At 43.3% G+C, this 21,755-nt stretch overlaps 1 long non-coding RNA gene across 1 annotated transcript; it reads right to left on the reverse strand.

Moving 5' to 3' along the window:
* Positions 1–4,557: 4,557 nt before the first annotated feature.
* LOC127488520 (uncharacterized) lies at positions 4,558–14,484 on the reverse strand. The gene is made up of 4 exons (XR_007916260.2): positions 13,670–14,484; positions 7,548–8,026; positions 4,911–5,037; positions 4,558–4,665 (listed from the first exon to the last, which is right to left on the reverse strand). It is a non-coding gene; the product is annotated as an uncharacterized lncRNA (long non-coding RNA).
* Positions 14,485–21,755: the final 7,271 nt, after the last annotated feature.

A 21,755-nucleotide genomic window follows, 5' to 3' on the forward strand; every position in this document is an offset into this window, starting at 1 on the left:
ATAAGGTCTGATTTGCACCACAAAGGCTTATTCACATGTATTACATTCATGCATTTCTCCCCTGGGTGAATTCTCTAATATTTCATGAGATATAACTTGCACAAAAAGGTCATGTAGAAAATTCCCTGTGTGAATTCTCTGATATCTTATGAGTTATGAAGTACAGCAAAGAGGCTTCCCACCATCCTTCCATCCATAAAACCTACCTAAATTGAGCAACAAAGATATAGAAAACCTAAACACACACACAACCAGATGGAAATGATAACAGTAATAAAGACCCTCGCCGCCAAGAAAATCCCAGGACTGGATGGCTTCACTGCTGAATTCTAACAGACATTTAAAGCACTAACTGCATTTCTTCTCAAGTTATTCAAAACAATTGAGAGAGAGGCAATTCTCCAAAATTCTTTCTATGAAGCCAGCATCACCTTCATTCCTAAACCTGAAAAAAGTGCAACAAAGAAAGTAATTATAGACCAATTTCCCTGATGAACATACATGCAAAGATCTGCAACAAAATTCTGGCCAATTGAATCCAACAATGCATCAGAAAGATCATCCACCCAGACCAAGTGGGATTTATCCTGGGTATGCAAGGATGAGACCAAAGGCTTTTCCACAGTCATTTCATTTATAAGCTTTCTCCATGGTGCGAAGTCTCTGATGCTTTCTGAGGTTTGACTTCTCAGCAAAGGTTTTTCCACAGTCATTGCACTCATAAGGTTTCCCCCCAGTACAAATTGTCTGATGCTTTGTGAGCTCTGACATCTCAGCAAAGACTTTTCCACAATGATTGCATTCATAAGGTTTCTCCCCTGTGAGACTTCTCTGATGCATTATGAGTTGTGATTTCTGGCCAAAACTTTTTCCGCAGGCATTGCATTCATAACGCTTATCCCCTGTGTGAATTCTCTGATGATTTATGAGGTTTGACTTCTGGCCCAAGGTTTTTCCACAGTCATTGCATTCATAAGGTTTCTCCCCTGTGTGAATTCTCTGATGATTTGTGAGTGTTAATTTCTGGCCAAAGCTTTTCCACAGTCATTGCATTCATAATGCATATCCCCTGTGTGAATTCTCTGATGATTTATGAGGTTTGAATTCTGGCCCAAGGTTTTTCCACAGTCATTGCATTCATAAGGTTTCTCCCCTGTGTGACTTCTCTGATGATTTGTGAGTGTTGATTTCTGGCCAAAAGCTTTTCCACAATGATTACACTCATAAGGTTTCTCCCCTGTGTGAATTCTCTGATGATTTAGGAGGTTTGCCTTCTGGCCAAAGGATTTCCCACAGTCATTACATTCATAAGGTTTCTCACCTGTGTGAATTCTCTGATGATTTATGAGGTGTTTCTTCTGGCCAAAGAACTTCCCACAGTCATTACAGTTATAAGATTTCAACCCTGTGTGAATTCTCTGATGCCTAATGAGATCTGACTTCTGGTGAGTGGTTTCTCCACAATCATTACACACATGAGGGTTATCCACTATATGAGTGCTGTGATGGAGGGTATGGCAGAATTTAATACTGAATGACTTCCCACAAGGTTTACATGCATTGGATTTCTTCCCTATATTTGGTCTATGATTCAGTCTAACATGTGATTGGTAAATGACAGGTTCCACAGGCCCAATATACTTATAAACGTTCTCTCTTTTGGGACTTTGTTGATGTATACTGAGGTTAGAATTCTTATGGAAATCTTGTACTATTTGAGTTGTCTTGCCAGTAGTGACGGTTGACTTATTACAGGTTTCTACCATAAAAAGCTTCTCAGATTCACAGAATATATTTTTCCTTTTGAAGACTTTCCCTTGTCCAATTTGTTCAAGTGCCTGGTCCATGGTCTGAATTTTGTGCTATTGATTAAGAGGTTCAGAGAACTGGAGAGTGTTCCCAGGTACCTTAGTAGCATGAAATTTCTCTCCAGCTTGTAGTTGATCAGGCCCACAATGGAGACACACATTGTGACATATACTGCATTCTTCAGGTTTTATTCCTGAATAGTTTCTCTTTTTGATACTCAGTTTTGGAATATGGCTTACACTTAAATTAAGTGTTTTTCTGAATTCAACTCCCTTGGGAGTTAATGTCTTATTGTTTTTCATAACATCCTGATTCAGATTTTTCTCCAGACTTTTCTGGTTGGTCTTAATCAGTTCATCCAGTTTCATGGCAACTGAAGTGAGAAAAAAAAATGATGTCACTAAATCAAATATAATTGTTTCTTCTAGCATACTCGTGTAAAAGGAATGAAGTTACTTGTATTTAAGAGGGATAAGATGTTAGGAAAATTTCTGCATTGGTGCCTCCTCACACAGGGCACCAAAATGTTAGGAAAAGAGTTGTAGAATAGAGGAGAAAGTGTATGAATTTACAGCCAGACAGAATTTATTCAGAGAAAATTAATCCACAGAGGTGGGTGACCAACTGCCTGTGTGTACAAAATGGAGCATGAAGGCCCCAACTCCCAGGGGCCAGACCTTTTTAAGGAGGGCTAAGGCTGGGCATGAGGGTAGGGGGCAGTAGTGGAGGGGAATTCCAGGAACTGGGTGTGGGCCTTAGGAACCTGGAAAATAATGCAGGGTGGGGTATGAAGGCAATAGGCTGTGAGACCCAATTGAGTTTCAAGGGCAAGGAATACATTCCAAAGTTTACCTACTTTGGGCAATGAGGGAGAATGGCTCAGGCTTATATCCTTGTTCCATCATAAGATTTTTAAAAAATGATTAGAAGAGAGCCGGCGCCGTGGCTCAATAGGCTAATCCTCCACCTTGCGGCGCCAGCACACCGGGTTCTAGTCCCGGTTGGGGCGCCGGATTCTGTCCCGGTTGCCCCTCTTCCAGGCCAGCTCTCTGATATGGCCAGGGAGTGCAGTGGAGGATGGCCCAGGTGCTTGGGCCCTGCACCCCATGGGAGACCAGGAAAAGCACCTGGCTCCTGGCTCCTGCCAGGATCAGCGCGGTGCGCCAGCTGCAGCGGTGGCCATTGGAGGGTGAACCAACGGCAAAGGAAGACCTTTCTCTCTCTGTCTCTCTCTCTCACTGTCCACTCTGCCTGTAAAAAAAAATGATTAGAAGATACATATTTATGAATATACAGGTTTTCTCCATAATGCATTAATATATTAAATTGTATCCATAGATTTTCCAATGTTCATCCATGATCCTGTTTACTACCAGAATTTTTTCCAAGTATGCTTGAATGGTTTTTGTGGTAAGATGTCTTAAGTCACTGCTTGGGATGCCTGTATCTCAAAACAGTGCCAGTTTAAGCCGAGGCTACTCTACTTCCAATACAGCTCTGAGATAATAGATACTGGAAAGCAGCAGATAATGGTTCATGTGCTTGGGACCCTGTGATAGAGATGAGTAGGTGAAATTCCAGGCTTCTAGCTTCAGATTAGTCATAAAATCTATTCCTCACTGTTTCTCTCTCACTTTCTACTTTCATAAAAATGAATAAGACTTCACAGAATGGACTAATATTTAATAAATATATTCACCTGTAATCTAGAAACCAATTTTTCCCTGTCCATTTTTTTCAGTTCATTTTTAATGTACTTTTATTTCTTTATTAGTCAGAGTTAGACTGTGAGAGACAGAGGCAAAGATCTGGCTTTCATTGGCTCACACCTCAAATGGCAAATACAGTTGGAACTATGCCAATCCAAATCCAGGAGCCAGTTGCTTCCTCCTTATCTCCATTGTAGGTGTAGGGGACCAAGCATTGGGGCCAACCTCCACTGCCCTCCCCAGCAACAGCAGAGAGCTGGACTGGAAGAGGAGTAACCAGGACTAGAACCCAGGGCCCATATGGGATGCTGGCAGTGCAGGGGGAGGATTAACCAAGTTAGCAACGGCACCAGCTCCTTTTTCAATTCATTTTTAGAAAAAGTGGGTTTTGAACTTCTGTGATATTTCAACCATAAATATGGGGAAATTTTACTAGATCATTTCCTTGAAGGTAAAGAGTGAAATGTGTCTATACTCTAAGCAGGATCACATTCATGGGACAAGATTTGAATATATATGTGCTTGTCTTGTGTTCTTTCTTCCCAGGCAAACAGCATTTGTGGGATTTTTATAATAAAAATCTCTGTTTTATCTGCACTCTTACAGTTTCCCCATATTTCTAAGGAAACCTGACATCCTAATCTTCTTAGAACTACAATAGTTACAGATGGTCCCAATATACCACCTTGACTATACATTCTCACCAGTTGAAACAATTTGTTTCTGCAACCCAGAGTCTGCTCAATCATTGAAAATTGATTTCTAACTCATTGTGAAGACGTCAGCCCTGGTTAGCTCCTCTCATTTCTTTCTATAAACACTCCTTTGTGATAATCTGAGTTTCTGGAGGTTTTTGATCAGTTGTTGATTTTCACAGAAAACTTCATTTCCTTTGCCTTTACCAGAGATACTGATCTCCATAGATACTGTAGAATGTCTGTGTCTGAATCACAGGAGCAGCTGTCTTCAGGAGTAAGACTTGGGAAAAACTCATGGAAAGAACACCAGTCAACATCTGTTGCACTGCTTCTGCTTTGGCCTCCCTGCCCGTTATGTACACACTGACCTGGAAGGCTTTCTTCCCCCATCCAGGGCTCTGCTCCTTGCTCCAACTTGAAGATCAAGTCAGGTTTGGTCATGCAGTGCCCTATTAATGGAAACAATATAGACTTTGTGAAATCACTATCTTGGGTTAATTAAAGGAGTACAGCTTGGTCCAGGAGCTATGCAACAAATGTTCCAATGTGAAATCCTTCCCAGGTGGTAGATATTCAGATTCTTCATGGACTCAAATTCTATACCTGTCCCTCATTCAACTTTATGAATAGTGCTCACATATTTGTCAAATAGCAAGAAAATGTTACCATTGGGCATGTCATGAGTGTCACTCACCCAGGGAGAACAGGCTGCTGTAGGTCTCCAGCATCACATCCCTGTGCAGGATTTTCTGAGCTTGGTTCATGTTCTGCCATTCCTCCCAGGTAAAGTACACAGCCAGGTCTTCAAATGCTATCATCACCTGTGACAGAACACTCCTGGTCAACATGTCAACTCTGTCACCTAACAAACAATGGCAGTTGTATATCTTCTACATGGGTATGGATGAAGAAGCAAGAATGTCATTTCATCTCAGATTTGTGAGCATTTGGACAGCCACACAGAAGCATTCAACAGGGGATCAAACCCATGGTATAAAGGCTGTGAAAAATGCCCAAGCTGGGGAGAAACAGGAATTTCTGTTCACAAAGGCCAGACTATGTCAAGGGCAATTGCACAGTAGGCTGAAAGGGGGACAAGAGTCACTCTGGAATGAGCAATGTTCAGAAGAATGTAGAAGTATTCAGGGAAAAAGACAATAAACCATCAGGGAAGTTATGAAGGGATTGAACAGTGAAGAATTTCCAGAAAAACACTATACACAGTCAATGCAATTATGGCAGAGAAAAAATATTTTAAAAGAGACAGTAGGCATTTAATATAGTGTTTATGATGCCAGCTCAGATATTCTATCTCTGCATCAAATTTCCAAAGTTGTATTTCAGTGCCAGCTCCAGTTTCCAGCTCCCAGCTAATGCAGACCAGGGGAAGCAATGGTGATGCCAACCAAGAGGGAGGCCTAGATTCCATTCCTGACTCTTGGCTTCAGTTGTGCCCCACCTCTGCTTGATATTTTTATTTAGGCAGTGAAGAAATGCATGGGAGCTCCCTAGCTTTCTCTCACTCCATCAATTTCTTTCTCTATCAGGCTCATAAATATTTTTAAATAAGGGAGGAGATTCAAGAAAGAATAGAAAGTAGCTTTTGCTTTTTCTATAATTATTCTACTCATAAACATTTAAAGAACTGAAATAACATTATAACAAATTAAAGTAAAAGCTATGGAGTTATTTACCCAAGAACAGAACCTGAGAAACTCTGTACTATAATCTGCATTTGTGACTGAGGGAAATACAGAGAGCTTTGTTTGAGAACCTGCAGTAGGCACCAGCATTGTGGTACAGCAGGTAAGTCTCCACCTGCAATTCAGGCATCCCATGTGGACAGACAATTTGAGTCCTTGGTGCTCCACTTCCAATTGAGTTCCCTGCTAAAGTGCCTGAAAGAGCAGTGAAAGATGGCCTGAGTATTTGGGCCAATTCAACAAATATGGGAGACCCAGATAGAGTTCCAGACTGCTGGCTTTGGCCTGGCCAACCATTGTGGCCATTTGTTGAATGAACCAGCAGATGGAAGATATCTCTTTCTCACTACCCATCTCTCCTTATCTCTATTACTCTGTGTTTCAAATAAGTTAATAAATAAACCTTGGGGATGGCACTGTGGCACAGTGGCACAGTGGGTTAATGCCCTGGCCTAAAGCACCAGCATCCCATATGGGCACCGTTTCAAGACCCAGCTGCTCTACTTTTGATCCAGCTCTCTGCTATGACCTGCAAAAGCAGTAGAAGAAGGCCCAAGGATTTGGGCCTTTGAAGCCGTGTGGGAGACCCAGAAAAACCCCCAGGCTCCAGGCTTTAGATGGGTGCAGCCCAGCCATTGCAGCCAATTGGAGGGTGAAATGTTGAATGAAAGATCTCTCCTCTCTCTCTTTCTCTCTGCCTCTCCTCTCTCTGTGTAACTCTTTCAAATAAATAAATAAATTGTTAAATAAAATCTTAAAACATAAAAGAACAAGCAGTAGATTATTTTCCCCACAGTGTTCTTACTCTAGCTGGGAATCAAGTTCATCTCCTCAAACTATTAAGGACTGCATTACTCTAACAATTAAAAAAATAAATGCTGCCAGCACCGTGGCTCACTAGGCTAATCCTCCACCTTGTGGCACTGGCACACCGGGTTCTAGTCCCAGTCGGGGTGCCAGATTCTGTCCCGGTTGCCCCTCTTCCAGACCAGCTCTCTGCTGTGGCCAGGGAGTGCAGTGGAGGATGACCCAAGTCCTTGGGCCCTGCACCCCATGTGAGACCAGGATAAGTACCTGGCTCCTGCCATCAGATCAGCACGGTGCGCCGGCCACAGCACGCTGGCCACGGTGGCCATTGGAGGGTGAACCAATGGCAAAGGAAGACCTTTCTCTCTGTCTCTCTCTCTCTCTCACTGTCCAATCTGCCTGTCAAAAAAAATAAATGCAACTGATTTGCGGTTTAGCCCTAAGTAACTCTTTCTCTTGAAGAATGTTAAGTGTTTATTTCCAGGGTGGCACTAAAACACTGCCCACTACATCATCTGTATAACACTAAAGACTGTGTTGGACATTACGACCCCAAAATTTAGAATATTGTCCTTGAAGCTTCAATTGATATCATATAACAAATATATATTTTGCTATGGCAACAGAAAATGAGAGACGACATTGCCTTTTCTTGGATAAATGCAATAATTGATAGTCATGACAAATTCATCATACATCTTGTTTCTAAATATTCACTGAGAATAAAATTTACCTTCCTAAATCCATTTTCATTAATAAATTATTATAAATCTAAAAAGAAAACAGACAGAAAGCTGGGAATAATTAAGAAAACCACTTACAGGGGCCAGTGCTATTGCACAGTGGATTAAAGCCCCAGCCCGTAGAACAGCACCAGATATTAATTCCCACCAAATCAAGTGTGAGTGCGATTTTCAGGTGAATTCAATCAGAATTCCACAGCCAGTTAGCTGGGAGGGGTGGATGAATCCGGAAGCAGCCAGTTTCCTTGTGACTAAATCACACCCAATATCACTAAGGACTCTTGGATTTCTTTGGCTTTTTTCACATTTTTCTTATTTATCATGGTTTGTAATGAATTTCCTGATGTGAGCTTTGGTATTTAGGCTGGAATATGGAGTTCAGGGCATGTGAGGAATGGTCTTTTTCAATCAGGGCACAGCTGTTGGCTTGCTCCAATTCTGGCTTGCTGTCATTGTTTTTTGGTGCCTCAGCCGATTTTTGGTTTCTTGAGCGGCAATTTTCTGAATGTTTTCTGGGTCTGAGTTGGTTTTCCTTCTTCCTCCCCGAATATTGTATTCTGTTGCAATACAAACAAGAGTTCAGACAGAGTAGCTATTATGAATTAAAAAAAAAAATTGGCGTTTCATGCTTAGAATTCTACAGACAACATGACCAAGATGAGTTTTTGTGTTTTGGAAAATAAAATGGAAAACTTTGGCTGAGGGGACAGCTATTAATTCCCTCCAAATCGAGTGGGAGTGGGATTTTCAGGTGAATTCAATCTGAATTCCACAGCCAGTCAGCACGGAGGGGTGCATGAATCCGGAAACAGCCGGTTTCCTTGTGACTAAATCAAGCTGCTGCTCTCTGTGGACTTGTCCTCCTCAGCCTCTGACTAGAACACAGCCACCTCTCCAATGCTGACATCCTTTGACACATGTTTCACTCTTCTGTTCTCTCTAAACTGCAGACTCTTGGGCAACCTAAGTAACTCTCATGCAGAAACTTGCATAGACACACACACCTGAGGACTCCCGAGTCTCAGATTTCAGGTTATAATTAACTTTCATTTTCAGAGGACTATTGAAAAAAACAAGTCTGGAAGCCAGGGTGCAGCCTTGTGGTTCAGATGCCTGTGTCCCACATTGGAGTTTCTAGGTTTGATTACCGGTTCCAGCCCCTGCCTCCAACTTCCTGATAATGCAGACCCTGGGAGCTAGCAAGTGTTGGCTCAGATGATTGGGTTCCCTGCTCCTGGGCCAGCCCTGGCCACTGTGGACATTTCAGCAGTGAACTAGAGGGTGAATACCACTTCTCTGTCTACTTGTTCATTTCTTTGCATCTCAAATTAAAAAACAAAACAAGTATGTTTGTATCATCCATTAAAATAACTTCCTCAATGGAAAAAAGTAGTTTCATTGTTAAATTTGGGGACAAATAATGCTTCTTGGTTTTAAATTATATTAGAATAATGCATAACTGTATATCAGACTTCCTTTGTGGACAAGGAACAGAAGGATGGAAGCAATAATTTTTACTTCTGGCTTTGGTACTTGTCATGTAATCTTGAAAAATTCATTTAAACTCATGGGGCCTGAGTGTCCTTAAAATTACAGGCTAATCTAATTGAGGCAGGTGGTGTAAGGGGAGGTGGCAGGAAGCTGAGAGCTTTCCTTGTTTCTGTGCCAACAGAGCTAAGTGATATTAGCAAGTCATTTGACCCCTCTGGATCTTCCTCCCTTGTGAGATAAGATTGTCTTTATAGTTAAAGGATTTATTCTACACAGTCCTATCTTATGGTAAGGTTCACATGACTGTGAAGTGTTTTATAAACTGGCAGTGTAATAATCAAGTTGGCACCGAAGATGAAATGTTAAACAGCATAGAACTTCTAAGGCTTGTAGTTCTATTAGGAGCTACACAGAAACATTTAAGTTCATGGGCATTTTTAAATTTAAAAACAGAATCATTGAATCACAGTTCACAATCAGTATAGTTACTAAAATTCTTATTTATAATCATTGAGATTGGTAGTGTAATTACTGATAGCATACTCCTAGTGTTGTATATTTTAGTTTATACAATACTTAGACTATATAAAATATAGGTAGCATGGGAAGTGCGATACACAGCAGTCTCGTAGAATGACAGCTATCCCAAACAGCACTCTGGCCTCAGAATCAGCCCTTAAGGCACTCAAATCTGGCTGAAGAGCCCATGAGAGTATTTTAGGTATGGAAAGCCACTCTGGCAAAAAAGAAAAAAAGAAGAAAAAAGGACCTAAATAAAAGATCTCTGTGAGTGAGATCCCAGTAGAAAGAACGGGCCATCAAAGAAGGAGATAGCTTTCACTGAAGGGAGGAGAGAACTTCCACTTTGACTATGACCTTATCTAAATAAGATCGAAGTCAGTGAACTCAAGAGCCTTCCATAGCTTTGGCAACTCATGACTAGAGCCCAGGTAGATTTCTGATGCCATAAACAAGTGTGTCAAATTTTTAAGTCAACAACAGGAATCACTGTGTGCTTACTCCTTATGTGGGATCTCTGTCCTTAATGTGTTGTCCAATGTGAAGTAATGCTATAACTAGTACTCAAACAGTATTTTACACTTTATGTTCTGTGTGCTGCAAACTGATGAAATCTTTACTTAATATATACTAAAACAATCTTCTATGTATAAAGATAATTGAAAATGAATCTTGATGTGAATGGAATGGGAGAGGGAGTGGGAGATGGGAGGGGTGCTGGTGGGAGGGAAGTTATGGGGGGGAAGCCTTTGTAATCCATAAACTGTACTTTGGAAAATTATATTTACCCAATAAAAGTTTAAAAAATTAAAAAATAAAAAATAAATAAAAATATAGGTAGCAATATTTAATGCTTCTCTTACTTTTACTGGATTGGATTATAGCATATGTTAATAAACCTTTTTTTAAAGATTTATTTATTTATTTGGAAGACAGAATTATAGAGAGAGACACATAAATAGACAGAGATGTTCTGTCTGATGTTTTACTCCCCAAGTGGCTGCAAGCAGCTGGAGCTGGGCTAATCCAAAGCCAGGTGCTTCTTCCAGGTCTCCCACATGGATTCAGGGGCCAAGTATTTGGGCCACCTCCTGCTGCTTTCCCAGGCACATTAGCAGGAAGCTAGGTTAGAAGCAGAGCTGCTGGGACATGAACCAGTGCCCATAGGGGATGCCAGCACTGCAGGTGGTGGCTTTACCTTATATGCCACAGCACCAGCTACAGCCTATTCATTTTAAATTAATAACTAAAGATTATCTGCTGTTCAGCCTCCAGGCTTTGGCTTGGCCCAGCCTCTGCTGTTGTGGACATTTGGGGAGTGAACCAGAGGTTGAAAGATCTCTCTTCTTATGTCTCTCCCTCTCTAACCTTGCCTTTCAAATAAATAAATGAGTCTTTGAAATAAAAATACATACATACATACACACACACACACACACACACACGGTACCAACTCAGTGGGTAAAGCCATGGCCTGCTGTGCCAACATCCCATATGGGTGCTGATTCAAGTCCCAGCTGCTCCACTTCCAATCTAGCTCCCTGCTAATGTGCCTGGGAAAGCGTCAGAAGGTGGCCCAAGTGCTTGAACCACTGCATTCATGTGGGAGGCCTGGAAGAAGTGCCTGGCTTTAGATTGGCTCAGCTGAGGCCAATTTGGGAAGTGAACCAGCAGATGGAAGATCTGTCTCTACACCTTCTCTGTAACTCTGCCTTTCAAATAAATAATAGATTTTTTAAATGGGGGAAAAGGGCAGTTTTGTTGCCTTCCCTTTCCCTAGAGTAACATAATCAAAATCTGTTAGGCAAATGAATAAGGGAAATTCTGAGATCATGTATTGACCACAGAAGAGAATGGATTCCCTGTACATTTTCTGGAAGCCCATGCTAGTTGGAACCAAGGGAAGGATAACAAAAAAGGGGAGGCCTATATCTCTCTTATTTCTCTTCTTTGTTGATTGGAGCAGCGGAGAGTTGAGTAATGTAATATTGGTGTTTTTCACCATACAGTTCACTTCTATTTAGCTGGTTCTTTTTTTTTTTTGCATTTCTTTTTTATTTATTTTGAGATTTATTTGAAAGGCATAGAGACAGGGGTCTTCCATCTGCTGGTGTGAACCCCCAATGTTTGGTGCACGTGCAGTTCCATTATGAGAGGGGCTGAGGCCCCGCAGGTGCCCGGGGTCCAACAGGAACACCTGCAGCCTTGGCCCGCAGGTCCCAGGTGACTCCCCTCTGCTTGCGCCCTGCCCATGAGCCCGGCGCAGGCCCCAGTGGCACGTCAGAGATTTCTGCCATGAACTGGTCACTTTAGGTCACTTTGTGATCCCTGACCTCTGCCCAAGGAAGGAAGCAGGAAGCGGCCCAGCAGGCTTCCCCTGACCTCTGGAGCCCAGAGCCACGGTGCCAGCCCACGACCCAGGGAGCCCGCAGCCATTCTGGGCCAGCCATTGGGACCCACGACCCCTGACCCTGGGCCCCAACCCCTTCAAGGTCACCACTGCAGCTTCCTATTTAGCTGGTTCTTAATCCTCAAAAAGGGAGTTAGGTCAATGTTCTATTCTCATCAAAGACCGTGATGTTTAATAAAAGATTCTGTCAGTAATTTTAACCCTGGGTGGGTCCAAGGATGTGCTGTGACTTAGGTTTAGAAAAGAGCATCCTCCTTGCCACCCTCATCTCAGCTCTGGGGGCTGTCAGTTCTCCCTGCACAGGTTCAGTAATGCATGCTTCTTCTCTACTACAAAGATCTTATGTTGGTCATATTTCCAGTTACCAAAATCAAATCAACTCACACCTGGACTCTGAGTATTCAATGACATTATTTATCAAAATAAATGTATTCAAATATTCAAAGCTTAACTGCCTTCAAGAGTTTTTGGCACTTGGAACAGCCACTGTGGTTTTCTAGACATGAGCACTCACTATTTTATATACCATTTAACAATTCAAACATCACTTCAGGTTCAGCAATACACAACAATAGAATGGATGATTCTACATAATAAACATGGTACATTAGTTTGGACTTAAAACCTAGAGCTAAAACCATGTGGTAACATGGATGGATTTAAGGAAAGATGTAGAGCTAGGTAGCTAAGGCCACAGAATCCCAGACCTATTGATTTTAAGTGAGTCTAGAACAACAGCATTCCATTGCATTATCTTCCATCTCAGAGTCCTGCTTTTCCAGAGAGACCCACCCCACTCAGACCACGTATTTCCTGCCTGTGTCTTCACGGTGGTGGAAGCTGTTCTGATACAGGCATCTCCTGGACAGTCACTTCCTGATCTACTACCTGAACTGGAATCAACAGTTGTGAGGGATGTTTCCCAAACACCCAGGCTGAATTGAATGTCAGTCTCTGGCACTCAAAAACTTCTGCCTTAGGAAACAGAACATGTCCTCTACACTGAGGCTCCTTTTTCTTCTCATGGGGTTCTGTGGTGATCTGTGGATTTCAACACAAGTCCTGGTAGCATTCTGACTCAAAAGAAAGACCAGGGATAAGAGTTCTTCTGGGGGCTGGTGTTGTGGCATAGCAAGTTACACTGCTGGCTGCAGCACTAACATCCCACATGGATGCCAGTTTGACTCCCAGCTGCTCTACTTCTTCCCCAGCTCCTTGCTGGGTAAAGCAGCAGAGAATGGCCCAAGCGCTTGGTCCTCTGCCCCCACATGGGAGACCTGGAGGAAGCTGCTAGCTTCAGCCTGGCCCAGCCCTGGCCATTGTGGCCATTTAGGGAGTGAGCCAGCAGATGGACCTATGTCTTTCCCTCTCTTTTTCTCTCTGTAACTCTGCCTTGCAAATAAATACAACTTCAAAAGGTTATTCTCCATCAAGCAATACACCCTTTTCCATGCAGTTGTAAAGCTGGGAGTCATAGCTTCTTGCATATTTTGGATAATAAGAGTTTTGGTTTGAAAGCATGTTCATCTGAAACAAAGATCACTCATAATCCTTTGTTAGAGAAGGAGGCTCTGCTCTTTGAAAGTGAAAATCAGAAGCTGTAATGTGCGATGAGCTCCACCTGCCAGGTCTGGGGAGACTTATTTGAAAGACAGGACACCAGGAAAGGAAGCTTTTCAGATTCCCTGGCCCTTCCTTTAGTCTTATGTCTTTACTTCTTTTGTTGCTTCTTGATGTCAAGAGTGTACACTTTATGCTGAAATGAGGAAATGTGTCTTACCTCTTTTGGGCCTTTTTCTAAGAAGAGTGTATATATTTTTCTTGGTTCACTTCCCAAATTGGCTTCTGGGGTGGGTGGATATTTTTGGAAGTTTTCACAAGCCAGCCAGTAGCCTATATTTCCTTCACAGAATTCAGTTTTTAGAAAAGCTTCCAATACACCAAGACCATGTGTAGGTAGGGAAGAGAAGGTAGAAAAATAAAAAGAAATATGAGGAATATGAGGAAGCTAATGATCATATAATCCCTTGTGCTTTTCTAGTACTAGGATTAGCTATTCTCTAGTTTTTACTCCATCCTGTAATCCTGTGGATTTAGCTCTTTAAAGACAAAGATGCCGGTAGGTAAAATACTTCAGTTGGTTCCATACTACTAAAACAGAAATACTTCAGTTTGTTTTAGTGCCAAAAATGTATTTACAGGAGAGGCATAAATCCTCAGGGAACTAAGTCTCTTGCAAACACTGCATGCAATGAAAAGCATCCTCAGCCTCAACCAAGAGCACTGCCATTGCAGAGCTGAAGGCTGATTTATTTTCCCCACCTGGTGTGAATATGCTGAGAAATAAACAGAGCTAAACAGACCTTCTAGGTTAAGTCGAATTCTCCGTGGTGAGCTGCTCATTTGAGGACACAGCCTTTCTGCACTCTTGTGATACTTGCAATGGATTCAATTCAAGTCTAATTCACAATTGCTGGCCAGCAGCTCCTGGAATGCTTCTGACCACAACAGTGCTTCCTTCAGGGAAGGTCTGCAAGAGCAGTTCTCTAATGAGTTGTTCTCAGAGCAGTTCCCACCCCAGCTCTTCAGTGAGCTCTCCAGATTGCAAACACAGGAATCTCAACTTACTTGATGAAAGCTTGCTACCTGCTTTTCTTGCCAATTGTGGCCTTCCCAGGAATGGTGGAGTTTTGCCATAGGTAGCTCAACCCAGTCTTCAATTCTCTTAATCTTAAAAAAAAAGACAATGCACTAAGTGGTCATCCTTGAATACACTACCTAGCCTGAATGCTTTTTTACCAAATAAAGTTGCCCAATACCTATAAACCAAAATCCAACAACAGGCTTACCCACCTAATATTACACTCAGCCCCAAAGTACTGAGGAGTTTCATCAGTTCCTCTGAATGTAACTATGCTGTGAGGACTAAAGATAGGACTTCCCAAATTTTAATTATCAATACACAGCACAGCTAATAAAGTGGATGCTGTCTCTGGCCCACACAAGGAGACAGTTTCGCTGCAAGGTTAACCGCAATCGGGAGACATTTTGCACCTGATGGAACCCACAGCGGGACTGCCTTGAGCTGGCTCCTCTGCTTCTCTTTCCACCTTTGGCCCTGGATGGGCCAGAGACCATGCACAGGAGGTGCCACCGGTCACCCATGTCCCCCTGTCCACCTGCAATGCTCCTGGGAGGCAGATGCCACAGAACAGTGATTTGTTCCATGATTGTCACTGTGTGAGATCAGCCCATCGTGAGAAAAAGACCATGGATTCAAATGAGATAACAACCACAGAAGCACTGCCCCCAGCAGCAGTGCAGGAGGGTGAATGATGGAAGGCAAAGCATGGCCAGGATCTCTAGGGACCCTGCAGGACTCTGCTGCCCTGGATGCCTAGAGCAGGCAGCTGCAGGAGGGCTCAGTGCGCCTCAAGCGCCCTCCTAACAAGCCCTTCCAACTGTCTGCCAATGCAGACCACATAGATGCTGCGTCAGTGAGCAAATTAGCACCTTGCACTTGGTTTTCCTGCTGAGACTCGGCCTTCATTGCTTCCCCAAGTGCAGCACGTGCTGCAAGCCTCAGCCAGCAGGGCTGTTGGGAGAGGTGGCTGGTCACACTCACCAGGTCTGTCTCTTCTTCTCCTGTCCCTCCTGACTCTTGGGCCACTGCCTGCATTCTAGCCCCAAGGTACGGAACAGCCAAGAACTTAACATCACCCACGTCACCCACACACACCGCAACTACCAGCTGCCCACCAATGACCATGACCTTTATAGCCAGCCCAGTGTGGCATGTCCTGGCAGTGCTGGTCCTGCCCCAGGGCAGCGAGGATTGGCCAGAGGCCCCCCCCGGGCCGAACCTGAGCTGCCCTGCAGCAGGTTCTGGAAGCAAGGGTGCTGCTGATGCCTGAGGCCCTGGCTCAGAGCACACTTAGGGAGATCCCATGCCTGGCAAGGGCGCTGGGGCCCTGGACTTTCCCAGGCTGCAGTCCTAGGGTGGAAGCTGGCTCAGCCCTTCTTCCCCCAGCCCTAGCTGCAGGTGCAGCAGGGTTCCCACAGGGGCATCTTCCTTCATGGGAGAGCAGGTAAACCCCAAATGCCGTGACTCCTGGTGCCGGATACTGGCCTGCAGCCTTCCGGTAAGGAGTAGGAGACAGTGACTTTGTGGGGAGGTGACACTTGAGCTGGGACTGTATTTTGGGTTAGCTCTGGACACACAGCCCAGGGCACCTGCACCTGCGGGTCTGCTGCAGGCCTCCTGGAGGCTCTGGGAGCCGGGCATCCTGGTGGCAAGGGCAGAAGGGTGGGAGGTTGAGGCACTGAGCTCCCGCTGGGTGCACCATGCACTTTGGAGCTGTTCAGAGTAAGGAGTCGAGGTCACCTCCTGAACCACACCTGGTCCCAAACTCCTGGTTTGGGATTTGCCAGAACCCTGAATTAGGGGTGTGGTGGGGGTGGTAGTGGTTGGCTTCAATACACTGTATTTGTGAATTCTTCAAACACAGCTTCTCTCTACTCCTGCAGGCTTTCTGGTGATTGATGAGGACAGAGTCCCTCAGCTGCAAAGTGACTGAAGTTTGGAAACTACGTCCAGAACTTCACAGTGTGTATTCAGGTGGTCATCCTTCAGGCCTGCAGGTGGACAGCAAGAGCAACAGTAAGATATTAATTACAGTAGATACTCTCTTTCCGGTAGACCCACCAAAAGAGAATGGGAGATGAGTACTTGAACATTGGAACCAGTCAGCATGCTAGGGTGAGCTGCCAGTACTTGGAGCTCAGGAGTGGACATGGAGAGCAAAACATGCGTTGTTACTAAAGAGGACAGTTAGGTATTTTCCTGTGAAAAGGGAAATCATTTAGAAGTGAGCAAGACACCTTAAGAAAAGGTCTGTATATTTATTTTTGTTTATTTGCAAGGCAGAGAGAGCCCTTCCATTTACTGCTCATTCCTCAAATGTCTGCACCAACCACAGCTGGGTCAGGCTGAAGCCAGGAACTCAGTGTGGGTCTCCCACACAGGTGGCAGGGACACAAGTACTTGAGCCATCAGCTGCTGCCTCCCAGGGTTCTGTTAGCAGGAAGCCAGAAGCAGAAGTAGGGCTAGGGCTTGAGCCCTGGGCATTCTGACTGGGATGTGGAAGGCTTTACCACTATGCCAAACACATGCTCCAGTAAGGTGTTTCAACATGTTTGCAAAATGTAAGAATGTGGTTTTAAATATATGCTCTTCATCTTAAAAATTTGCATAATCTTATATTCAGTTTCATATGATTCAATACTTATTATTAAATACAAGTAACATTTAGACACATGCTTTACTCACCAATACAAACCTCGGTAATTTTTTCACTTAGAACCTTGAATATTAGCATTCATTCAGACTGAAGTTCACTCATAGGCTGGGAATTCTGACAAAGAGACAGTAGGGAAAAAAATCTAGATGTGTATCTGATACCTGATAAGATTCTGAACCTGACTGACAGAATCTGAGTAACTGTTCGGAGAGTCACTTCATACCTCTCCCCTCTGTAATGAGAAGACTGTGTCCTTTGGCCACTATCACATGATGTTATGTAAATCTTACCTGAAAAGCCTTTTATAAATTCTGAAGTACCATACAGAAGCATATTATGCATTTCCATATGTGTGAAAAAAGGCAATGTCAAAGGCATAGCTTTTCCAGAGAGAAGTTAGGAGGATTAGCTCAGTTTGTAAGTGTGTAAGTACCATTAAATATCAACATATTTGAAATAGATTTATAGAGTGTGGATTTCATGATAGATATTTAATAAATGCACTCTGGATAATAAGCAAATACCAGAAATAATGCCACACCCATCAGCATTTAAACTCTTCAGACAGCTCCATGCCAGGGAAGTGCAGTGATCCCTGTAAATTAACAAAAATCAATCTGTGTATACCCATGGAAGCCACTGGTTTATATGCAGCCTATACTAGAGGTTTTTGTGTTTAGTAAAATTACTTGATTTTTTTAATCAGTGCTTTCAGACTGATACCTGATGCTGAGTGGCAGACAATTTTTTCTGAAAAGTATGTGGTTGAGAAATATAAATATAAATCAGCTTATAATTTTTGTGTCTGAATATTTTTATGCATTGAGACAATACCTGCAATAATCAGAAGACTTTTCCTCAAAAAGTTGCTATATTGATGCATTTTCATTTATGTATGTAATGTATGTTTAGGTAAAAGGAAGAGAGAGAGAGAGAGAGAGAGAGAGAGAGATCTCTATCTTTCATCTGCTGGCTCACTTCCAGATGGCCACAATAGCTGGGGCTGAGCCAGGCTGAAGCCAGGACCCTGGAACTCTGTCCCAGTCCCCCATGTGGGTGCAGGAACCCAAACTCTTGGGCAATCTTTGCTGCTTTCCCAAGCAAAGAGCTGGATGAGAAGTGAAGGAGATGAGTCTCAAAACAGTGCCATAAGGCATGCTGCTGTTGCAGTTGGCAACTTACCCATTTGTGCCACAATGCTGGCCCTGCATTGATGACATATTGAAGTGCTACCACTGGCTTTTGGCTAAATAGGATGACTTAACATGTGTTCCACTCTGTGGAAGAGGAACAAATAAGGCAGTTGGTTGTAAAAGTTGCCCATGGAAACCACAGCCTGAGAAAGATGAATCAACTCACCTTGCATTTTCCACGTTGCATCTACACCACCCTTTTCTGGATGAACATCTGATTGTATGCCCTTGTGATGGAGGTTCTCAGGGTGCTGGAACTTTTTGTAATTTTTTAAAAATATAGATGAAGAAGAAGGCAAATAAACAAAAAATTACAAACTGCTGCCAATACCAAGAAGAGATTATTGAGAGTAAAAGGTCACCTGTTGGAGCCAGCACTGTGGCACATCAGGTTAAAGCCCTGGCCTGAAATACAGGCATCCCATATGAGTGCTGGTAGAGTTCCGGCTGCTCCACTTCCAGTCCAGCCTCCTGCTAATGCACCTGGGAAAGCAGTAGAGGGTGGCCCAAATCCTTGGGCCCTTTTGCTCATGTGGGAGACCCAGAAGAAGCTCTTGGCTGCTGGCTCCTGGCTTCAGATCAGCTCAGCTCTCTCCATTGTAGCCATTTGGGGAGTGAATCAGCAGACGGAAGATTCTCTCTCTCTCTCTCTACCCCACTCTCTACCTCTCTATATAACTTTTTCAAATAAATAAAATAATTTTTTCTAAAAAAAGGTATCCTGCCATACTTCTTTCTTCCCTGTTAATTACTAGGAATTAGAAATTCTTATGGGGCCAGCACTGTGGCAAAATGGGTTATACCAACACTTGCATCACTAGCATCCTCTATGGCACCAATTGTATGTTCTACTTCTGATCCAGCTCCCTGCTAACATACCTGGGAAAGCAGCAGAATATGGTACAAATCCTTGGGTCCTGCTCCCAAGCGAGAGACCTGGATGAAATTTCCCTGATGCCTGGCTTTTTTTTTAAGATTTGTTTATTTATTTGAAAGAATTACACACACACACACACACACACATACACACACACAGAGAGAGATAGAGAGAGATAGAGAGTGAGGTCTTCCATCTGATTATTTACTCCCCAACTGGTTGTAATGGTTGGAGCTGTGCTGATCTGAAGCCAGGAACCAGGAGCTTCTTCCAGGTCTCCCCCTTAGGTTCAGGGACCCAATGACTTGGGCCTTCTCCTACTGCTTTCCTAGGCCATAAGCTGAAAGCTTGATCAGAAGTGGAGCTACCGGGTCTTGAACCACCACTGTTATGGGATGCCAGTGCTTCAGGCCAGGGTGTTAATCTGCTGTGCCATAGCACTGGCCCCTACTCCTGGATTTGCCCTGGCCCAGCCCCAGGTTTTCAGTAATTTGGGGAGTGAACCAGCAGATGGAACAGCTTTTCAAGTAAATAAAACAAATCTTAAAAATGTATAAATATATTTATGTAACAATCATGTTCATGGTTTAGAAATTTAGGGACCAAAATATATGCTTTTAAAAACCCACTCAGTACCATTCTGTATATTGCTCTTTGCTTTCCTTTTTTCAATCATGAAGATGTTTTAGGTCCTGAATTTATCAGTGCTGTAAGCTTCTTTCTTGTATACCTTTGAAAGCTTAAATGGTTTTTATTTTTATTTTTTAAAGGAAGATTGATGCATATATTTGAAAATGTAGCAGAGTGGAAGAGACAGATTATCTATCTGCTGGTTTACTCCTCAGGTGGCTGCAGTGGCCTGGGCTGGGCCAGACTGAAGACAGGAACTTCATCTGGGTGTCCCACGTGGGTGGCAGGGCCCCAGTTATCTTCTGTTGCTTTTCTGGGACCATTAGTGGAAGCCGGATTGGAAGGGGAGCTGCTGGGACTCAGATAGCACACATATGGAATACCCGCATTGCAGGCAGCGTCTTACCTCACGCTACAGCAGTGGCACCAAGTGGTCACATTTTACCTAGGGAAAAGAAAAATTAAAACCTAGGAAATTAAATGCCATGGGCAAAGGATGTGATGAGTGGAAAAAATGAAAACTTTTAGTACCTAGTGGTTGGTCATATGAAAGAAGTGGGACATTTACCTATATTATTACCTTTAGTCCAGTTTGAGTTTCTTTAATTTTTTTTTTTTACTTAATTGGGAGGCAGAGGGAGAGAGAATGAAAATACAATCTGATTCTCTGCTTTACTCCTCAAAATGCCTGCAACAGCTAGAACTGGGTCAGGCTGAAGCCAGGAGTGTGAACTCAATTTTTTTTTATTTATTTGACAGGTAGAGATAAAGATAGTGACAGAAACAGAAAGAAAGTTCTTCTGTCTGCTGGTTCATTCCCCAAATGGGCACTACAGCTGGCACTATGCCAATTCAAAGCCCAGAGCCAGGTGCTTCTTCCTGGTCTCCCATGAAGGTATATGGGCCAAGCACTTGGGCCATCCTCCACTGCCCTCCCAGGCCACAGCAGAGAGCTGGACTGGAAGAAGAATAACCAGGACTAGAACCCTGCACCCAAATGGGATGCCAGAGCTGCAGGCAGAGGGTTAACCAAGTGAGCCATGGCGCCAACCCATGAACTCAACCTTAATCTCCCATGTGTGGGCAGAAACCTGAATACTTGAGCCATCAGGGCTGCCTTAGAGGATTGGTGTTTGCAGGAAGCTGGAGTTAGGAACCAGAGCTAGGCACTGAAACCCACTACTCTGATGTAAGACTTGGACATATTTTTTTTTCCAAAGATTTATTTTTTTTATTTGAAAGGCAGAGGTGCATAGAGAGAGAGAGAGAAGTCTTCCATCTGCTGGTTCACTTTCCAGTTGGCTGCAACAGCTGGAGCTGGGCTTATCCAAAGCCAGGAGCCAGGAGCTTCAAGGTCTCCCATGCATGTGCATGGGCCCAAGCACTGGGGCCATTTTCTACTGCTTTCCCAGGCCATAGCAAGGAGCTGGATCAGAAATGGAGCAGCAAGGACTCAAACCAGGGCCCATATGGGATGCCCATAATGTTTTTTTTTTAATTGGAGAAATGTTCCTTTGATAAAATGAGCATATGACCCCACAATATTCTCTACTTACTCATAATAGGGTCTGAGATGTAAAAGTCATGATTAATTTCTTAGAAGAAAATTTACATATCCAGAAGCAAAGAGAGAAAATTAACCTTTTGTTTTTCTCATGAAGAAATCAGAGTTTCAAAACTAATACTTAACTTGTATTTTAGAGAAGTTAATGACTTAACCAATTCTTCTATTAGAAATACTACACTGTGGCCAGTGCTGTGGCACAGTGCATTAAAGCACTGTCCTGAAGTGCCAGCATCCCATATGGGCTCCGGTTCTAGTCCCAGCTGCACCTCTTCTGATCCAGCTCTCTGCTATGGCCTGGG

This window comes from Oryctolagus cuniculus, chromosome 13 (assembly GCF_964237555.1).
Source record: "Oryctolagus cuniculus chromosome 13, mOryCun1.1, whole genome shotgun sequence".
In the NCBI taxonomy this organism is placed as follows: Eukaryota; Metazoa; Chordata; class Mammalia; order Lagomorpha; family Leporidae; genus Oryctolagus; species Oryctolagus cuniculus.